The 19,582-nt window shown below is 39.9% G+C and overlaps 1 non-coding gene across 1 annotated transcript; it reads left to right on the plus strand.

Moving 5' to 3' along the window:
• The first annotated feature begins 16,824 nt into the window (after positions 1-16,824).
• On the plus strand, positions 16,825-16,930 carry LOC141636712 (small nucleolar RNA R71). Its single transcript, XR_012541304.1, has one exon. It is a non-coding gene; the product is annotated as a small nucleolar RNA R71 (small nucleolar RNA).
• Positions 16,931-19,582: the final 2,652 nt, after the last annotated feature.

Consider the following 19,582-nt stretch of genomic DNA (forward strand, 5'->3'; position numbering starts at 1 on the left):
GTCAAAAGTGTGTGTTAACTGTATGTACGATATACAGTACCCTTCTGATGTTTATGTAGTCTAGTTGTGTGTTTGACTGTGTTAGTTATACGGGATGCCTTTATATTCGGATGACATGTTTGGTGTGGGAGCGAACTTCGGGACGAAGTTCATTTTAAGAGGGGAAGACTGTAATACCCCGTATTTTATATAATCGAGTAAACGGATATTATTATATATTAATTATTATGTATTTTATATTACTAATTGTGTCGGGATAATAGTTGAGTCGAGTTATTTGTTTAATCGTGTTGATATCGTAAGACCGAGTTACTCGTAAACTTGTTGGGACGGGTTTAACTGAACGATAGCTTACCCATTTACCAATCACGTTACCCATGACCCATTTACCATCTAACTTGATCTTTACCCTAATTTTTAACCTAGTCTTACCCTAACCATACACACGCCTCCCTTCTTCACGCCTCCCTCCTTCACCAACACCTAAACATCAGATTTCACGCATAGAGAGGGAGAGATAATGGCCGTGAGTAGTGACCACGCAACAAGGAAGAGCTAGGGAAGCTTGTCGACGTTCATAGGCGGCTATAGGTGGCCGTTATGGTGGCGGAAAGGTAAGCAGTTAACTCCCTTCCTCTGTTTCGTTTTTCTGTCAGGTTTTGTTGAGGGTTGTGCGTGTCTTGGTGAGGTTACTGGTGGTTGTTGATGGGGTATTTGGGTAGTGGGGTATGTGACGAGTATAGTGGTGGTGGTTAGGGTGGTTTTGGGTGGTGGAAATGGCGGCAGGAGGGGTTGTCGACAGGGGTAGACACGGGGGTTTGGTTACGGTTTTGGGCGAGTTTTAGAGGGGTAAGGTTTGGGTGGCACCACCGTGGACTAGGGGGAGGTCGAAACGGTGGTGCTGTGGTGTCTGTGTGCGTGGGTTGGCAGCGAGTTGACTGGTGGTTGTTTGGGCAGTGGTTAATTAATGGTTACGGTGGTGGCAGGTGGAGAACGAGGGGTGATGGTGATACGTGGTGGTGAACCAGGCCAAATGGCGGCCTTGGTTTGAACCGCCGGCGGCAGTCGACCCCAGTGGGGGTGGCCGTTGGTGGTTGGGTTGAAGTGGGGACCACGGCTGGTGGTTGACACGGCCTCGTGGTGGCCTCGTGGTGGCGGGTGGCGCGCGTGGGAAGGGGTTGTGTGGATGACGGGCTGTTTTGGTTTTGAAGCGGGTTTTCGTAATTCAATCGTTATATTTCGTAATGGGTCATATTCTTAATTAATTAATTAATCCCGAGTCTTCTAAATAATTTATTTCGATTAATTCCAGTACATTAAAATAAGTAGAGGCGGGTTTGAGTCGGGATTGTTGAGTTGTTCAATGTTTGATTCGGATTCTTTTAATCTTATAATTCATTTAATTATCATATTAATTATCCAATTTAATTTCCGAGTCAGTTAAATAATTCAAGTCGGGTTTTGAATCGGGTTTGTTGAAATAGCAAAATTACTATATCGGGAAAGTTTCCATTTTTAGGAAGTTCTATCATTAATAACCCTCTATCTTGGGAACGGGAATAGTGAATTAATTGTTATCATTATTTATCTTTCAGAGAGCGATTTCGTGATGAAATATTATTGGGCATCTGTCCATTGGAATGCTTAACTGCTTAATTGGATTTGCTGGCACTTGAGGTAGGGAAATACACTTGTCTTATTATCGTCATTGTTGAATTATGTTGACTTGATTCCTGGTTGTTGATTTACGTTATCATTTATATTCGGAAAGGTGATTGACTGATATGATCGTATTGAGTATGATATCACAACATCGGGTAACTGGCATGACTTTGTGATTTATCAGTTCAGTGAATTATATACATATTGCATTGCATTAATTACTGTTGAGCATTTCATATGCATTGGAGTTGGAGGATGATGTGGTGGTGACGATGTTGAGATACGATGTGATGTTGTGATAAGGCCCAGGCGGGTTCTCGCAGACTTGCCCTGGTGTCCTCACCGTTTAGGTGCGGATCGACTTCGGTCGATATTTATAGTCTACCGGATCGGTATGGTGGGCGTTCCGGGGTATGAGATGTTGTGATGAGTTGAGATGGGGATGGAGGTGGCGGAGTATCATGCATATCATATTTTATTGTTTATTGTTTTCCCTACTCAACCTCGTGGTTGACCACTGTGTATTCGTGAACACCCGTGATGAACCGTTTTATGGGGAGCATCTTGAGTTTAAGAGATAGGACGGGAGCCGGGATGGGCGTGAGACACTGGATCGGACGACTTAGTAACTAGATCATCATCTAGAAGACTTCACTTTTATTTACGTCAGTTCTTGTAATTTAATTTGAAAAGAGAATTTGTAATAATTAAGTTAAAATGTTATATAAATTGCCTTGGAGTTTAAATTGTTATTCACTACCTCGGGAAACCGAGATGGTAACAGTCCGGTTTATTAGGGAATGTCTCGCTAAAGGCTCCTTCATAAACCGGGGTGTTACAAAGTGGTATCAGAGCGAACGATCCTCAGGCCTAAACCAATGAACCCAATGAACGTAGGATGTGTCTAAATAAAATGAACCCCTGGGAATAAACAGTTAGGAGCTCACAGTGCGGTTAAAAAGGCGCCCTTAATGCGTGCTCTTTTGCCCTCTCAGTTTTGAACCAGGTAACCCGAGAGAAATTGAGTGAATGGGGTAGTTAGAAGGAAAACCTTGGTTATAATCGAGTTGATGTACACCTTGAGACCCATATATTCTAACCATGCTACAGGACAACATTACGGTAAGTATTTGTATGAATGATGACGTGATCATATGATGTTGTGGTGATGAGAAATAAATTTTCGAGTTCAGGTTGATAATCAATGAAGTGTTGAATTGTGGTAGTTGTAAGCATGAAAATAATTGCGAATTTATGATAACTATCTGGATGGATATTGAATGACATGTTGATAGTACTATTATGTCTAATGATATGCGGTTATGTGATCCCGAAGCCATGCTAGTATAGTAATGTGATAGGAATGAGAAACACTATTGAATTGCATGTTTTAGTCATAGCAATCGTGATTTAGATGTACGGAGTAGATCGAGACGCGAAGGGATTCTATGGGGTAGATATTACAAAATACACAGTGTGAGATTTAAGTTAGGATGAGTTAGTATCGATAGTATGGTTGTAAGAGTTTGGGACATAGAAAATGAACGACTTAGTGGTGAAACTTGTTTGTTTGGTTGTACTCTTAATTGACCTTACTGCCATTTCTTTTCTGTTATTGCCTATGGATGAAAAATTTATGAGAGATAGCCTCGTGAGTTAGTGTTCATTTGGCGTTGGTTTCATGCTTATAGGATGTACGGACTAGGAGTAATAAATATTTTAAGTGGGCTATGGTCAGGAAGTTCCTGTGCAGTGATGTTTTGACCAACAATTTTGTAAAAATCCTCATTTAAAATGTATTAATAATTTTTGCATAATTCCAACTCCATCGATCAGAAGATTCGCATATGTTCCCAAATTGATGAGCCACGAAAATTCTTGATGTCTCTATATTAAATGGTAAGTTTTGCAAACTGACCCAAGTTTCGGACCAATTGCTGTCACATGTTTGTTTGGACCAGCTGAGTTGTAAAATTCTTTAAAAATGGAATTCTTGTGCTTTAGACCTAATTCTTATGCTGTCACATGTTTGATTGACTGATTTGATCGTATTGAGTATGATATCACAACATCGGGTAACTGGCATGACTTTGTGATTTATCAGTTCAGTGAATTATATACATATTGCATTGCATTAATTACTGTTGAGCATTTCATATGCATTGGAGTTGGAGGATGATGTGGTGGTGACGATGTTGAGATACGATGTGATGTTGTGATAAGGCCCAGGCGGGTTCTGCAGACTTGCCCTGGTGTCCTCACCGTTGAGTGCGGATCGACTTCGGTCGATATTTATAGTCTACCGGGGATCGGTATGGTGGCGTTCGGGGTATGAGATGTTGTGATGAGTTGAGATGGGGATGGAGGTGGCGGAGTATCATGCATATCATATTTTATTGTTTATTGTTTTCCCTACTCAACCTCGTGGTTGACCACCCGTATTCGTGAACACCGTGATGAACCGTTTTATGGGAGCATCTTGACGGTTTAAGAGATAGGACGGGAGCTGGATGGGCGTGAGACACTGGATCAGACGACTTAGTAACTAGATCATCATCTAGAAGACTTCACTTTTATTTACGTCAGTTCTTGTAATTTAATTTGAAAAGAGAATTTGTAATAATTAAGTTAAAATGTTATATAAATTGCCTTGGAGTTTAAATTGTTATTCACTACCTCGGGAAACCGAGATGGTAACAGTCCGGTTTATTAGGGAATGTCTCGCTAAAGGCTCCTTCATAAACCGGGGTGTTACAATAGAGGATTTGTTCGATTGTTTGGATGATAAACTAAGTTATGTGTTGAAGGGTTGCACAAACTTTAGTTTCCAAATAGAGAAGGATTTGTCGAAATCCTAGCCTGATTTTATTGACGAATGAGTAATAAACTAGAAAAGTGTTTTAGTTTCACGCGTTGCAAATTCCACAAAAGGAATCTAAGTAAATTGTGATAAAATGGTCAACGTAGGGACTAAGGGTGAATTCCTCTACAAATGACTTTATCACAAGCTATGCTATAACAGTGGGAGCATCTTTCAAGTTAAAGAGTCCAAGTCTAGTCAGAAGATTAGACAAATACGTAGAGATAAATTCAAGTTATTAGAAATAACATTGAATAGAAGGAAATATCAATTGACAAAATTGGAATATATGGATGTTGGGTATATCCACTTGCCAAGCTTTTAGTGAATTTCGGTCAGTGTAAAAGGTACACTAAAGATTATAAGATATGAAGTAGTAATAGTGTATTGACTATTCATATTTGATAATCGCATTTATCGTTTGAGGTTTATAAAACTCACCGGTTACCTTGTTATATCCAAATGGGTTTTAGAGGCAAATTGAACCCCATTAAAGTGAACTGGATTGACATTGTATTCACCCCTAGTTACTTATATGAGGTGACGTCTCGAAGTGACTAGAGTGTGATGCGATTGATGGCAAGTTCAAGTGCCATAGAGTCATAAGAGATGACTAGTCGATCACATAGGCAGATTGTATGGGACACTCTGTCGGGCAGTGACCGCTTATAGAGTTCTGGTAATTCATAAAGCCTGGTCGTGGCAAGAGCTACTATAGTATTCTTATGAGTCAATTCTTTTGACTAGAGACTATTCTCCCAAGTTGGCACAAATTTCAGATTAGCTTTGATATATGCTCTACGACTGTCGTAAATGAGGTCAAATGGGTATATTTTGGGTTATGACGAACTGTGACTGAACAAAGGGAATAGTGCGATAAGAATTGTCCACCCCTTGTCAGGGTTGTTTAAAATCTCAAGGCCACTCGAGGAGTAGTGAACTGGAAATGCGTGGCCATGCTCGGAACGTATCTACGGTAGATAATTCCGGTCAGACAGTTACACTCCAGATCGAGAAAACACTCAAGATATGATGAAGTGCAAGTACGACCTGCGAGACACCTTGCATTGAGTGTGAGATTGTAATAGGACAAGAGAATTGGTGACGCACACTTGTCTTGGACAAGTGGGAGATTGTTGGAATATGTGTCCTCAACAATAGTGCGACCACATGATTTAAATATCATAATCAAATCTCATATTAAGAATACGAAAGGGATGATAAATTAAATAGTCAACTGATCAACGTTAACCGGTAACGATTGGATTGCTAGAGTTTGACGTTACTGTCGTGGGACGGTGGTGGTCAGTTGATCCCTTAAGGTCATACCTAAAGGATGATGCCCTTATCAGTAAAATTGATTAATTGTATGACGATACAAGTTAATCGATTCCTTAAAACTGAACAATTTATTTGTGAGAGAGAATATTGATATCTTATTGTAATGGGATTAAATAAGATTTATTTTAGTAATTGAAATACTTTATTACTAAAATTGATTATTGTTTGAGAAACAATAGAGATAAGAATGAATGGTTAAATATAATTGCAAGTTATTGTAAATTATAATTGTATGACCCATTTTATTTATGTGATCAAGTATCACTAGTCAATTTGTTGTATGTGATTTAATTAATTTATAAAATGATATTTATTTGATAAATATGCATTAAATTAATTAATAACATGTAAATACTACATGTGACATATTGTGTGACAAATGACAAATTGATAAAATAAAATGGAGGTCCATTTTACACAAGTGACCGAAATAATGGAGGTGGAAGGTGTTAGTGGGTGAATTATTTTATGAGATGAAATAACCTACTCATGGCTAACCTATACTAGCTTACACACCTACACTAAGTAGACTTACATGCCTACAATTTGGAGAAGTGAAAAAGCAAAATAAGATGTCATTATTGGCCTCTTCTACCCGGCCACTTCCTCCATCATAATGAGAATTTTTTTCTCATTTTGACTCACTCCATTATTCACTCATTCCACATACAATTTTACCCATCTCTCTCATTTCTCTCTAAAATTTCTTTTAGATTACATGAATATTGTTCAATGAGATTACTAATATTATTAGTGTAATATATGAGTATTAGTAATCAATTTTAAGATATACTACTAAACAAATATCTATCAAATATTATTTTGTAGAGATAAGGGCTAATCTTGGGTGCAATAAGGAGGAGAATCTCTGAATTGGGATTTTGGAGGATCATCCTAATATTCATTATAGCTCAAGAACAAGTGAAGGTAGGAGACCTTACTTGTGCCCATAAATCCGAAAATAACAATGTAAGAGACATTGTTTTTCTTATTAATCTCTTATTTTGTTATGCATGCACTAGATCTAAAGAATAAATAATTAAGAAGTTAATTAGTTCACTATTAGAGGAGTGTAATAATAGCTAAATAAACCTGACAATTAGGTCATTTTAGGCAGCCTTCCTGGCTTAACCTAACCAATTTAACCCATCGTCCCGTGTGGATGGTTAAAATTCCTATTTGTGCCCAAATATGGATAGCGATTGACGTCAACCATACCACTATACTTACTCATGTTAGTATCAATAGCTTTCACTACTCGAGCGAATGGACTAGGAAGTGACCCGACTCATGTTTGGCATGGACCTATCCACAGACCAGGGTACGATAGCTTGGTGTGGCAACCCACCTTTTAAACCAAAACCCTTCTAAATGCACTCAGCATACCGTTATAATCCCTATGTTTGTAACTTGTATGTTTTCACCTTTTGTAAGTAAAACTATGACAAAATTTTCAAAACCTTTCTTCAACATGCAAAAAGGTAAATCCTTCAAAATGGTCTAAAAAGCTCAAAGTCAACAAAGTCAAGTCGATACTCTGTCAAATTTCAAAACAAAATCAACCATTTCAAAGGCCAAACTTCAAAATCAACACTCCTACAGTCACACACAATGATTGTTTAGGACAACATTTTGAAATCAACTTTATTTAACCCACATGTCACACACGTGTCCTTTTTTAGTTAGACTATGACGCTTATCCTGTTTGAGTAAGTGTGCAAAGTAGTCAAACGTGTCTTGATTCGTCGTCGATTCTTATCTTCAGACCAAGATGGTCGGAAGAAACGAAAGTGCAGCAAACGTCTACGGTCTACCCGAAGATAATGGTAATAATCAAGTCTTGGTTACACTACTTCGTCTTCAAGCTAGTCAAGAGGTTGTTTATGCTCGTCTCCAAACAATCGAAGGTCACATTGTAGCCGAAGAAGCTAGACTTCCTCCTATGGAGGGTCTCATTCCTGACATCCCTTTGCACGACGATCAACCTAAAAAATATTCTCCACCTATCCTCACTGAAGTTGAAAAGCGTCTTCAATACTTAGAAGAGTAACTGATGTACCTCAAACGTAATGACATTCATAGGGAAAATAGCGAAAGTATGAAGCAGTAAATGCCCAACTACCAACCAACTTCAACATGACTAATATCCCGGAATTCAAGGGGCACAAAAGTCCTCTAAACCACATTCGTGCTTCAAAGATTACATGTCTATCAAGGGTGACATGCTAGTCGTGTACCTACCAAAAATAACCAACTGGCACTAACTAATATAACTAGGGAAGTCGGGTCGATCTCCATAGGAAGGCAAGATATCTGTTAGAGGTCCGTCTATTTAGGTCACTAAATGAGGGTTTAAATTTGGTTTCTAAACTAATAAAGGCTTAAAGGAAAGAGCAGTAAAGAAAGAGCAATAAAAGGCAGAAATTATAATAAAGGTGATCAAATGAGAGAGAACATATCAGGATTTCGGTTCACCATGGTAGTCTAGCGACTCAACTGGAAATAGCCGAGAAAACCTACTGTGAGACGGATACAGGAAAGGTCCTTCCGGTCCACTTTCTATCCTAGATTTCCACTAACTTAACTTCCGTCCTCGTCAGAGTAGTCTAATGTTCATAGCAGGTCTATTTAGTGCAATCTTCCGATCCTAGAGTAAATTTAACCAGATTAAAAGTAACTTAGAAGCGTGCACTCAACTATGTCGGTATTATAATTAAATTGCCATGGGTACAGATTCTCACAAGCAAACAATCTAGTCTATTCGCTACATCGTCACAATCCTACCAGGGATTCCCTAATCCTAACATGAAAGGATTTAGCTACTCATATTACTAATGTTGTCAATAATAATAATGATGAATAAACTAATTAAAGACATGATGAAATAACAATAATAATGCATAAACGAAATTAGGGCAGAAATTAATCAGGAGAGAAACAAGGAATTAAAGCAATAAATAACAAGATTAAGATTAATAAAGGAAGAGAGATTACAATCACAAGTGATCTGGCGTAAAGAACAAACCAAAATCCAGGGAAGAGATTGAAGATCAAAGTTACAGTAGAAAGTATTGGAGAGATAAATTAAGAGAGTAAAGTGGTGTTCTTAAGATCAGTCCAACGTAATTAATAACCTAATTATCAAAGATGAAATAGAAAAACAAAGTTTTATCACGAAATAAGTCCAACACGGGTTAATTAAGCCCGTGTAAAATCAAAACCTCTCGACCGAGCAGTATAAAACCACTCGATCGAGGACTTCAAAGGCTAAACCTCTCGATCGAGTAAAAGATCACTCGATCGAGGAAACCCTGTAAGCAGCACTTCGATCGAGTAAAATAAAGCACTCGATCGACCTATTCAGCACTCCAAACCACTCGATCGACCAAATAAACCATTCGATCGAATGTTCATCCTCCAAGTCAGCTTCTAATATATCTTTGACTGCTTTGTTGACCATCCTTTCATGCATCCCAATGCATAATCTCGCTCTAACATTCCCGTCTCCTCAAAATGCATACAAAATGGGACGAATAGAGTACGGTTTCACCACTTTCAAGCTCAGTTCTGCAAAACAGACAAAACAAACCAAAGTAGCCAATTCAGGGCATATTGCAATACGAAATAGTACAAAAGTGCATATAAATATGTGCAAAATAAGACTAAAAAGGCTATATAAAATGCACGTATCAAATCTCTCCAAACCGAACCTTTACTCGTCCTCGATTAAACTAAATGCACACTAATGGAAGGAAATGAAAACTCAGAGCTAGCTATAACTTGTCTACTTGAACCAATTTAATGCAACAGAAATCAACAGTCATAGCTACAGCAGTCAATACGCAAACGAATTATAAGATGTCCATAAATAAAGCTGACCTATCGACCTTGCAAGACCAACAAAACCGGACTCTCACGTGGTCACTCTTCTCTCATGAAGCAAAGGGTGAATTATATATGTATAAGGGAGAAGGAGAAACAGTCACTCACCTAAATTGCGACCTACATAACATGCATGCAACAAAAATGAAACACGATTCAAGTAATATGCACACATTCCAACCAACAATGTCCGTCACAACCGAGGGCTTACAAATGATATGAGAAAGTGAGAAGAGGCAAAACAAATTATGGGAAGGTGGAGGTAAAAGTGCCAAGCTAGTTCCTAAAGAGGTCTATATGAAACCATCCGAATCTCAACTGACTGAAAATAAATCACAAGTGCCCTTCATGGCACATATCTCACTAACCAAATACACTATCTCCTCAAGAATATATGAATAAGAACAAAGGAGTGAGACTGTCACAAACTTCCCTTTTTTAATACGGTCTTAATTAAGTAGAAAACACAAATCAATTTTTTCAAACTTTTCTTTCTTTTTCTTCTGCCTCACGTGAATTCCAACTCTTTTTACATTTTTTTTCTTTTTCTTTTTTTTTCTTTAATGTTTCTTTTTTCTTTCATTTTGTTCCTCATGCTTCCTTTTTTCATTTTCTTCCTTTCTCATTCCTCTACCAGTTCCAACAATACACACGGGCCGAACTCACAAATGGATCAACATATCACAAAAGACACACTAAATTAGCTTGACTGGGCAGGCTTAGTTTCGATGTAGCTAATGGGTCAAAAAGGCTAATTTTGGCTTAAGTGGAGCTAAATAGGTGAAAAATGTTAGAAAAGTAAATTTGCAAGCACCTCCCTGCATCTGACATCGACCACAAACCCGAATGTATGCAATTGACAAGAAATCGAATGTCATAAATGTGCAAAAAGAAGAACATGCTATGCAAGAAGTACTACTCTCAATTCCTATGTAAACCAGTCATGAATATCACCAATTATATGGCTCTAGATCTCAGAAATTATAGAGTAGGTTGCCAATTTATCAGGTCAAGTCTACACGGTCAGCTAAATTTGAACAAAAACTCATAGGTTATGCGTAAGACTCAGCTAGTAACTGTCAATAAAAGTGCAAGGCTCAAGTAAAAATGACAAGTTACAGTGTAATATCATCACGGAAATCAATCATTCCGACTCAACCTATATGCAAAAATAAACGTAACTATTTTATTAATTTTAGAAATTTTATGATTTTTTTTTATTTTTATGATTTTTGAAATAAATCAAAACATTGCAAGCTGAAAAATAGAAACGTGAATGCAAAAATAAATGCAAATGCAGACTCAAAAGGATGCATTACCCTCCCTGAACCAAAACAAACAACGCCCTCGTTGTCCTCCAGCATACACCAGCAGATATATACAAGGAACGGGAAAATACAACCAATAAATGAATGAAACACAATAAATAAAAAAGGAGACAAAAGAAATAAAAGAACAAGAATGTACATACAAAACACGAACTTCCCTAAACCAGCCTGAAAACTAGGGAAGTGAGTAGATCAGCAGCTACTCGTCAGCCTCATCCTTCACGTCCTCCACCGTCATAGTGTAGTCCGGGTCTCTCTCCTGCTCCCTCCTCCTCAGCCTGAGTACGCGCCTCCGCCTCAGCCGTGCCCTCCTCCTTGTCACACTGGCTGGCTTTGGGTACCCCTCACCTGGGTACCGGTAGAAAGACCGGTGTGGCCAACCCTCAAGGACGGGACGGTGTCGCCTCATGTGATACTCCTATAGAGGGAACAAAGTAAGGGCTATGTCCCGCTCCGTACGAGCCTGCCTCTCTACAAGCTCTAGCAACAAACTGTCACGGTGCCCTTGGTCCATGACCGCGAACGCCTAAAAGGGTGGAGGAGGTACAAAACTAGCCGGGTAAAACGGTTGTGTCTGGTCGGGTGCAGGAGTATGAGTAGGAGTAGGGATCGGGGTAGGAATGGTCGTGGATGTCTGGCCCCCCGCAGAAGGTGTGGATCGCTCTCCGGTCTCGGGTCTCCTCCGTTTCCTAGAAGCGGACATGCTAGGAGGTGGTTGAAGTGGGAGGTGGTACATGGGTAGAGGTGGAGGTAACCTGCCCCTAACAGTGGGCAGGGGAACGAGACGGGGTAGAGTGGTGCAAGAAAGGGTGTCAGACAAGGAACTACAAATCTTCCAAGTCTGGTAGTCGCAAGCAAGCCAAAACATGGACAGCATAGCAGGAATGCCGAGTTACCTATCAGTGTCTAGGTACGGTAAGTCACGAGGGAAGATGGGGAAGAGAGAACGGGCAAGAAAAGTGGCTATGCCACCGCATATAATGGTGCCCGTGATCTTCTCCCCCACAATGTGAAAGTACTGGGCGGTCAAGTAAGCAATGTTAAGGATGAAGGGTCCCTCACTATCAATGTTCAGGTACCCACCCAAAATAGAAAGCTCAATGTTGTTTACATTGTTTGGTTCTTTACGGCCAAAAATAGTACTACCCATAAGACGCAAGAAATATCGGGCAGGAGGAAGGTTGACCTGTGCGAGCTTGCGCTCCTCGTAAGTAGTCTGTGCCAAGGTCCTCCACAACATGCGGATGATCTTCCTAGGGGCAGCAGTAGGACCCGTAAAAGTCCAGGAAAAAGTCCGGTTAAATAACCGAAAAGACACGGAAGCACAAGTGGGGTTAGTGTCGTGAGCGCCCGAAGAGAAGGTAAAGGAGCTGAAAAACTCAAGGGTCAGCTGCTTGAAGGTTAAGGCAGTCATGGTGACTAGGCCAGACATCCCCGTACCCCACAAAATCTCAACAACAGGCTCGTATATACCAACTCTGTCAAGTGACTGATGGCACAAAAACTTAGTAGATAGAAAATCACAGCTAGCTAATGCAAAGAATCGAGTGCGATGCATAGCATTAAAAAAGATTACCTTAGGATAATCGGGGTGCGAGTCAAGTTAATCATCCACGCGGATGGTGACACGGCCAGCAGAGCGGCCAGCAGAGGATGTAGCTCATCCACGACCCTACCTGAAGAAGAAGCCCGTCCAGTAGCGGGACGAGGTACTAGAGCGGTCCTGTAGGCAGCTGTGACAATTGGTGACCACGCAGCAGGGGTGGTCACCGTACCAGAGGTGCTAGTTGTGGCTGCAGCAGTAGAAGCAGCCGAGACTGAAACAGAAGAAGAGCTAGCGACAGAACTAGCTAAAACAGAAGCCGAAACTGACACGGAGGTGGAAGCGGGGCTAGCAGCAGTAACGATAGTACCAGTATTTGAAACAAGTAACACGGGGGTAGTAGAAGCGGTACTGACAGGCATGGAGACGGTGGTGGCAGCAGGGACCACCGTCTCAGTCAAGGACGGAGTAACAGTCGAACTAGACGAGGGTAATGAGATACTCTCCATCCTAAACAAGTAAGCAAAGGGGGCGATAATCAATTGAATCAAAATAATCATAAAATAACCCCAAAACAGTCGGGTTTTCGATCAAATGACAAACCCGAAACCCTAATTACTTATAAATTTGAAATAAATCAATTAAACAACAATAAAGTAAAGGGAAAACTTACTTGATTAAAAGATCCACGAGATATGCAAGAAAATCGACTAAAAAAGTATGCAAATGGCGATTTTTCGTCCGAAAACCGCAAACCCTATATACCCAAATTGACCGTGAAAGAGAACAAATGTGAAGGGCAAAACAGAGGGCAAATGTTTATATAATGGCAAGGAACAAATTGTGGGTGGTGAATTTGGTAAAGGTCAAAAATTTAGAGAGCATTTGGGAGATTAATCGCAAAAAGGAAGGCAAATGAAATAAGAAGTGAAAATAATGAACAAAAAGAAGTTTAAAGGTTACTTCGTGCGTGGGATTTGCAATTTCACTCGATCGAGTAATTTAAAATCACTTGATCAAGAGATCCTGTCTTCATTTCACTCGATCGAGTAAAATTCCACTCGATCGAGAACTCCCTATTTTTGCCATTTCGATCGAGTAAATTGCTCGATCGAGGAAACTGCTCGATCGAGGAAACTGCTCGATCGAACCCTTTTCTATGCAGTCCTCTCGATCGAGTTCTTTTCTTTGTGTAATTCATCCAAGTGCGCCATTATCTCCCCAAACCTGCATAAAAACAGTCGCAAACATATCCCGAACATACCAAATCAGAAAAATAACAGTCTATAGTCTTACTTTTTTTTTTTGGTAAAATGTGAGATATATATATAATGATATAAAAAAGGTCTATAGTCTTTCTAACTAAGCTAAAAATAGTCTAAATTCTAACAGTCTTAAAAATGCAACAAAGAAATTTAACGGAAATTTAAAATTAATTTTTACAATTTGTTACAACGGGGCATTCCCCGCTCAATTCTAAAGCCCAACGGAGGGCTTCTGACTTGAGGAGGTCCCTTCAGCATCCTTGACCCTCCTCTTCGTTCTCCACGAGCTTGAATTTGAACCAGTCGTGGGAGAATAATTAACATCCACGTATGCACGAACTTTCCTCGTCCCTTTATCATTCCCATCAGCTTTGACACTAGGATCCCCAGTTTGATTGACTTTAATTGCACTACGACCTTTGACAGCTCCTGCATCTATTCCAACTGTACCTGCAGCAAGGAAAACAGACGAATGTTCCTCCTTTTTGCTCTCAGTCTGAGGAGGAGGGGTAACAATTGCAGGACAAAAATCCACATTTTCAGCTGGAGTGTCAATATAGGAGTCAGTAGAAGATATGGCATTGCAACGTTGAGCTTGCATGGGAGCCCTACGAGATTTAGACTGATGAAAAATCAGTTCTTCATCTCCTACCTGGAATGTGAGTGTCTTACCCCCGACATCGATCACTGCGCGAGCAGTGAATAAAAATGGTCGGCCATCTATACGGTCATGTTTGTGCAATTAAATTTAGTCAAACCAAGTCTCTTAGCAAGAGACAGAGGTAAGACGCTAACGCTAGCACCAAGATCGCATAGCGCATTATCAATCAAATGGGTACCTATGTGACATGGAAACGAGAAACTACCCGAGTCTGACTGATTAGGTGGCAACTTATTTTTAACTAGGGCAGTCCCTACCCCAGTTAAAGGTACCGTCTCATGATCATTGATATGCCTCTTACGTGATAAAAAAGGGATATTTTACGGTGTACCCTCGAGTTTTTCAGTTTTCTATGTTGTACCCTTACATTTTTTATATTCTACATTATACCCCTAAACTTCTTACTTATTTCTCCATCATGACCTCAGTTAACTTTATCACAATCAATAATCCGTATTTTGACATTTATTCCGACTCATTAATGTCGTATTACCATTTTGTGTGAAAAGCATTAGAAATAAATTTTAATAAGCACAAGTTACTATTAAAAACCTCAGTTATAATTCAGGAAATAATAATGGAGATTTGATGAATTTTTAGTTAGATTCGTATACTATTTGGTGGGTTAATGGGTAATTCGGCAAATTAATAAGTAAATGAGTAGGCTATCGTGTAATTGGAATATTAAATAAACGATTTAATAGGTTAATTAAGAAATTAACACCTCAAAGACATTAAATAAGGGCATAGTATAGACTAATGTATAGAGTTCAGGGGTACACCATAAAATTTCAAAAATGTAGGGGTATACCATAGAAAATCGAAAACCTTGAGGGTACACCATAGAACATCCCAAATTTCTTTCATAAACTTTAAATAAGAGGGTACCTGTGTCAGCAAACCGGCGAATGGAACAGTAACCTGTAAGCTTTTCAGGAGCTCGGCAAATTTACCGAACTGTTGATTGGCTTTAGTTCTCTGTAATCGCCTCGGGAAGGGCACCGTAATAGGAATCTCGAGCCCTTTATTTCTCTCTTCCAACGTCTCAGCAGGTTCAAGCTCTTTTTCTGTCGATCGAGACTTTTTACTTCTCGATCGAGTCTTTCTAGGTGAAATTTCACTCGACCGAGAAATAGTAGCCTCTCGTTCGAGTTCCTCAATAGCAGCAGTGTTCGATCGCGGCAAATTTCCACTCGATCGAACAAGTTCTTCAATATTTTCACTCGATCAAGTGATTTGCACCTCTCGATCGATCCCTTGATTATCCAGTTCACTCGATCGAGTAACATTTCCTTTTGATCGAGTGATTTCAGCTTTTTTTTCTACTCGATCGACCCCCTGAAACTAGTCGATCGAGTATATTCTTCGTGGTAAGCATATTTTCAGCGATAACTGACTGTTCATTAGCATTTATGGCCTTCCTCGGGTCTGATATGTCCTCTAAAGTTGATAATTTTGATCCTTCATATAAACGACCACTTCTCAAATTAATCATGTTTACCGTCTCGTGTGGATTCTTCTCAGATTGGGACGGCAAATGACCCGGTTTTCTCGTGGACTGATTGGCGGCGATTTGAGCAACTTGAGTTTCAAGTGACTTGATGGATGCTTCTTTCTATTGTTCACTTAGTTGTCATTGCTTTGTCAACGACTGAAGCATTGTCTTTAACTCAGCTAGCTCACTTACCCCACTTGAAGATGATGCTCCTTGATTCGGTGGAGGAAAAAAAGGAGTCTTTTGGAAGCCTTATTGAGCCATGTGAGGAGGGACATATGGCTGCTGCTGCCGCTGTGGAGAAGTGGGATTAAGAAAATTTTGACTGGTCCACCTCAAATTGGAATGGACTGCCCCTAGATTGTTGTAATAAGAACCTCCTCCTTGCCAATATTGCTGAAAAGCAAGGACTTGTTCTTTCTCAGTTAGACAGTCAATAGAAGTATGACCGTCATCGCTTCCACACCTCTCACAAATGACAGTTTCCTGTCTAGTCAACAGATGAACCGTCTGTTGATCTCTAGCAGATTGCAGCTCCAATCTATCAATTCGAGCATTCATAGCTTTCAGCTGAGCCACGACTTCCTTATCAACCAAATGGACCGTTCGAATACCGTCTTGTGGATTCCCATATTCAGCACAATGGGTCGCCATCTCCTCAATAATGCCTCATCCCTTATCATCATCAATATTCTTTTGAAATCTCTCGTTCGATGAGGCGTCAAGTATAGCTCTGTGGTCATCGTACAACCCATTGTAGAACTGGTTGCACAAGAACCACAGATCAAAACCATGGTGAGGAAGTGACCTCACCAACTTCTTAAATCGACACCAAGCTTCATAGAAAGTCTCATCAGGTGCCTGCTTAAAACTAGTAATCTTTCACCGCAACTGATTAGTGCGTTGAGGAGGGAAGTATCTTTTGTAGAAGGCAAGTCAAGGGTATCCCAGTTGATGATACCACCAGCAGTTCGGTCAAGATCAGTCAGTCACTCACGGGCTGTGTAAGTCAGAGAAAAAGGAAAAGGCACTTCCCTTATCTTGTCTTGAGTTACTCCCTTAGTAGCGGGAATAGTAGAGCAGTGGTAAGTATAAACTTCCATATGCTTTCGCGGATCTTCACCCGCCACACCTCGGTATAGATTTTTCTCCACCAGATTTATGTAAGGCGGACGGATATCGAAAGTGTTACCGTCCTCCGTCTGGAGATTGAAACTTTTAGGAATCGAGGATGCTTTGGGCTCCGAGTGACTTGCAATGCTAGGCATCTTTACTGGCTTGTTGACAAAAATGAGATTGTCTTCTTCAAAAGACTGGTCTTCTGCAAATAAAAAGTGTTGTAGATCGGGCTCGAAAGTACTCAAGTCTTCCTTTCGAAGTTCTCTTTGCAGACGGAGTCTATGCCGAAATAGTCTTTCTGGCTCGGAATCAGCTGGAACTAACTCCGACTTGTTTGACTTGGGCATACACAACACTAAAAGAGATAAATGAGAACTGTCTCAAGAAATAAAAATTCCCTGAGACGGATAAAAAAAAACGAAAACAAGAACAGATAGGGCTATTGCCTCCCCGGCAACGGCGCCAAAATTTGACAGGCTAGTCGTGTACCTACCAAAAATAACCAACTAGCACTAACTAATATAGCTAGGGAAGTCAGGTCGATCTCCACAGAGAGGCAAGATATCTGTTAGAGCTCCGTCTATTTAGGTCACTAAATGGGGGTTTAATTTTGGTTTCTAAACTAATAAAGGCTTAAAGGAAAGAGGAGTAAAGAAAGAGCAATAAAAGGCAGAAATTATAATAAAGGTGATCAAATGAAAGAGAACATGTCAGGATTTTGGTTCACCATGGTAGTCTAGCGACTCAACTGCAAATAGCCTAGATAATCTACTATGAGACAGATACAGGAAAGGTCCTTCCGATCCACTTTCTATCCTAGATTTCCACTAACTTAACTTTCGTCCTCGTCAGGGTAGTCTACTGTTCATAGCAGGTCTATTTAGTGCAATCTTCCGATCCAGGAGTAAATTTAACCAGATTAAAAGTAACTTAGAAGCGTGCACTCAACTAAGTCGGTATTATAATTAAATTGCCATGGGTACAGATTCTCACAAGCAAACAATCTAGTCTATTTGCTACATCGTCACAATCCTACCATGGATTCCCTAATCCCAACATGAAAGTATTTAGCTACTCATATTACTAATGTTGTCAATAATAATAATGATGAATAAACTAATTAAAGACATGATGAAGTAACAATAATAATGCATAAACAAAATTAGGGCAGAAATTAATCAGGAGAGAAATAAGGAATTAAAGCAATAAATAACAAGATTAAGATTAATAAAGGAAGAGAGATTACAATCACAAGCGATCCGATGCAAAGAACAAACCAAAATCCAGGCAAGAGATTGAAGATCAAAGTTATAGTAGAAAGTATTAGAGAAATTAAGAGAGTAAAGTGGCGTTCTTATGATCAGTCCAACGTAATTAATAACCTAATTATCAAAGCTTAAATAGAAAAACAAAGTTTTATCACGAAATAAGTCCTACACGGGTTAATTAAGCCCGTGTAAAATCACAAGCTCTCGATCGAGCAGTATAAAACCACTCGATCGAGGACTTCAAAGGCTAAACCTCTCGATCGAGTAAAAAGATCACTCGATCGAGGAAACCCTCTAAGCAGCATTTCGATCGGGTAAAATAAAGCACTCGATCGACCTCTTCAGCACTCCAAACCACTCGATTGACCAAATAAACCATTCGATCGAGTGTTCTTCCTCCAAGTTAGCTTCTAATTCGTCTTTGAGTGCTTCGTTGACCATCCTTTCAAGCATCCCAAGGCATAATCTCGCTCTAACATTCCCGTCTCCTCAAAATGCATACAAAATGGGACGAATAGAGTACGGTTTCACCACTTTCAAGTTCAGTTCTGCAAAATAGACTAAACAAACCAAAGTAGCCAATTCGAGGCATATTGCAATTCAAAACGGTACAAAAGTGCATAAAAATACGTGCAAAACAAGACTAAAAAGGCTATATAAAATGCATGTATCAAAGGGCATCAAGCCAGAGATGTTTTTAAGGATCTTTCCTTCATATGTCGACACCATTCCCAAATAGTGGTTCTACTCTCTAGACCACAAGAAGATTTCTACTTGGGATGATGCAGCCATCGAGTTCACTAAGAAATATGCGGATAACGCCGAGATTCAAGTCAACATGCGCACTCTAGAGGTTCCTACCCAAAATGAAAAAGAAGGGTTCACCGGCTTCCTAAGTAGGTGGAGGAAGACTAGTACCCAACTTGTCAAACGTCCAGAGGAGGCCACTCTTGTGGAAACGTTCGTGGACAATCTAAGGGCTATCTATGAAAATAACTTGAGGTATCAAAACATCAAGTCTTTCAAAGACTTAACGGTGTTAGGTACAAGGATCGAAGATGATATTCGCAATGGACTCTTGTCCAAAACTATGGGACGCGGATATCAAGGTTCAACATCAGCTGGAAGTCGTTCCAACGGTTCCACTAGTAAGACCGA

Source organism: Silene latifolia, chromosome Y (genome assembly GCF_048544455.1).
Source record: "Silene latifolia isolate original U9 population chromosome Y, ASM4854445v1, whole genome shotgun sequence".
In the NCBI taxonomy this organism is placed as follows: Eukaryota; Viridiplantae; Streptophyta; class Magnoliopsida; order Caryophyllales; family Caryophyllaceae; genus Silene; species Silene latifolia.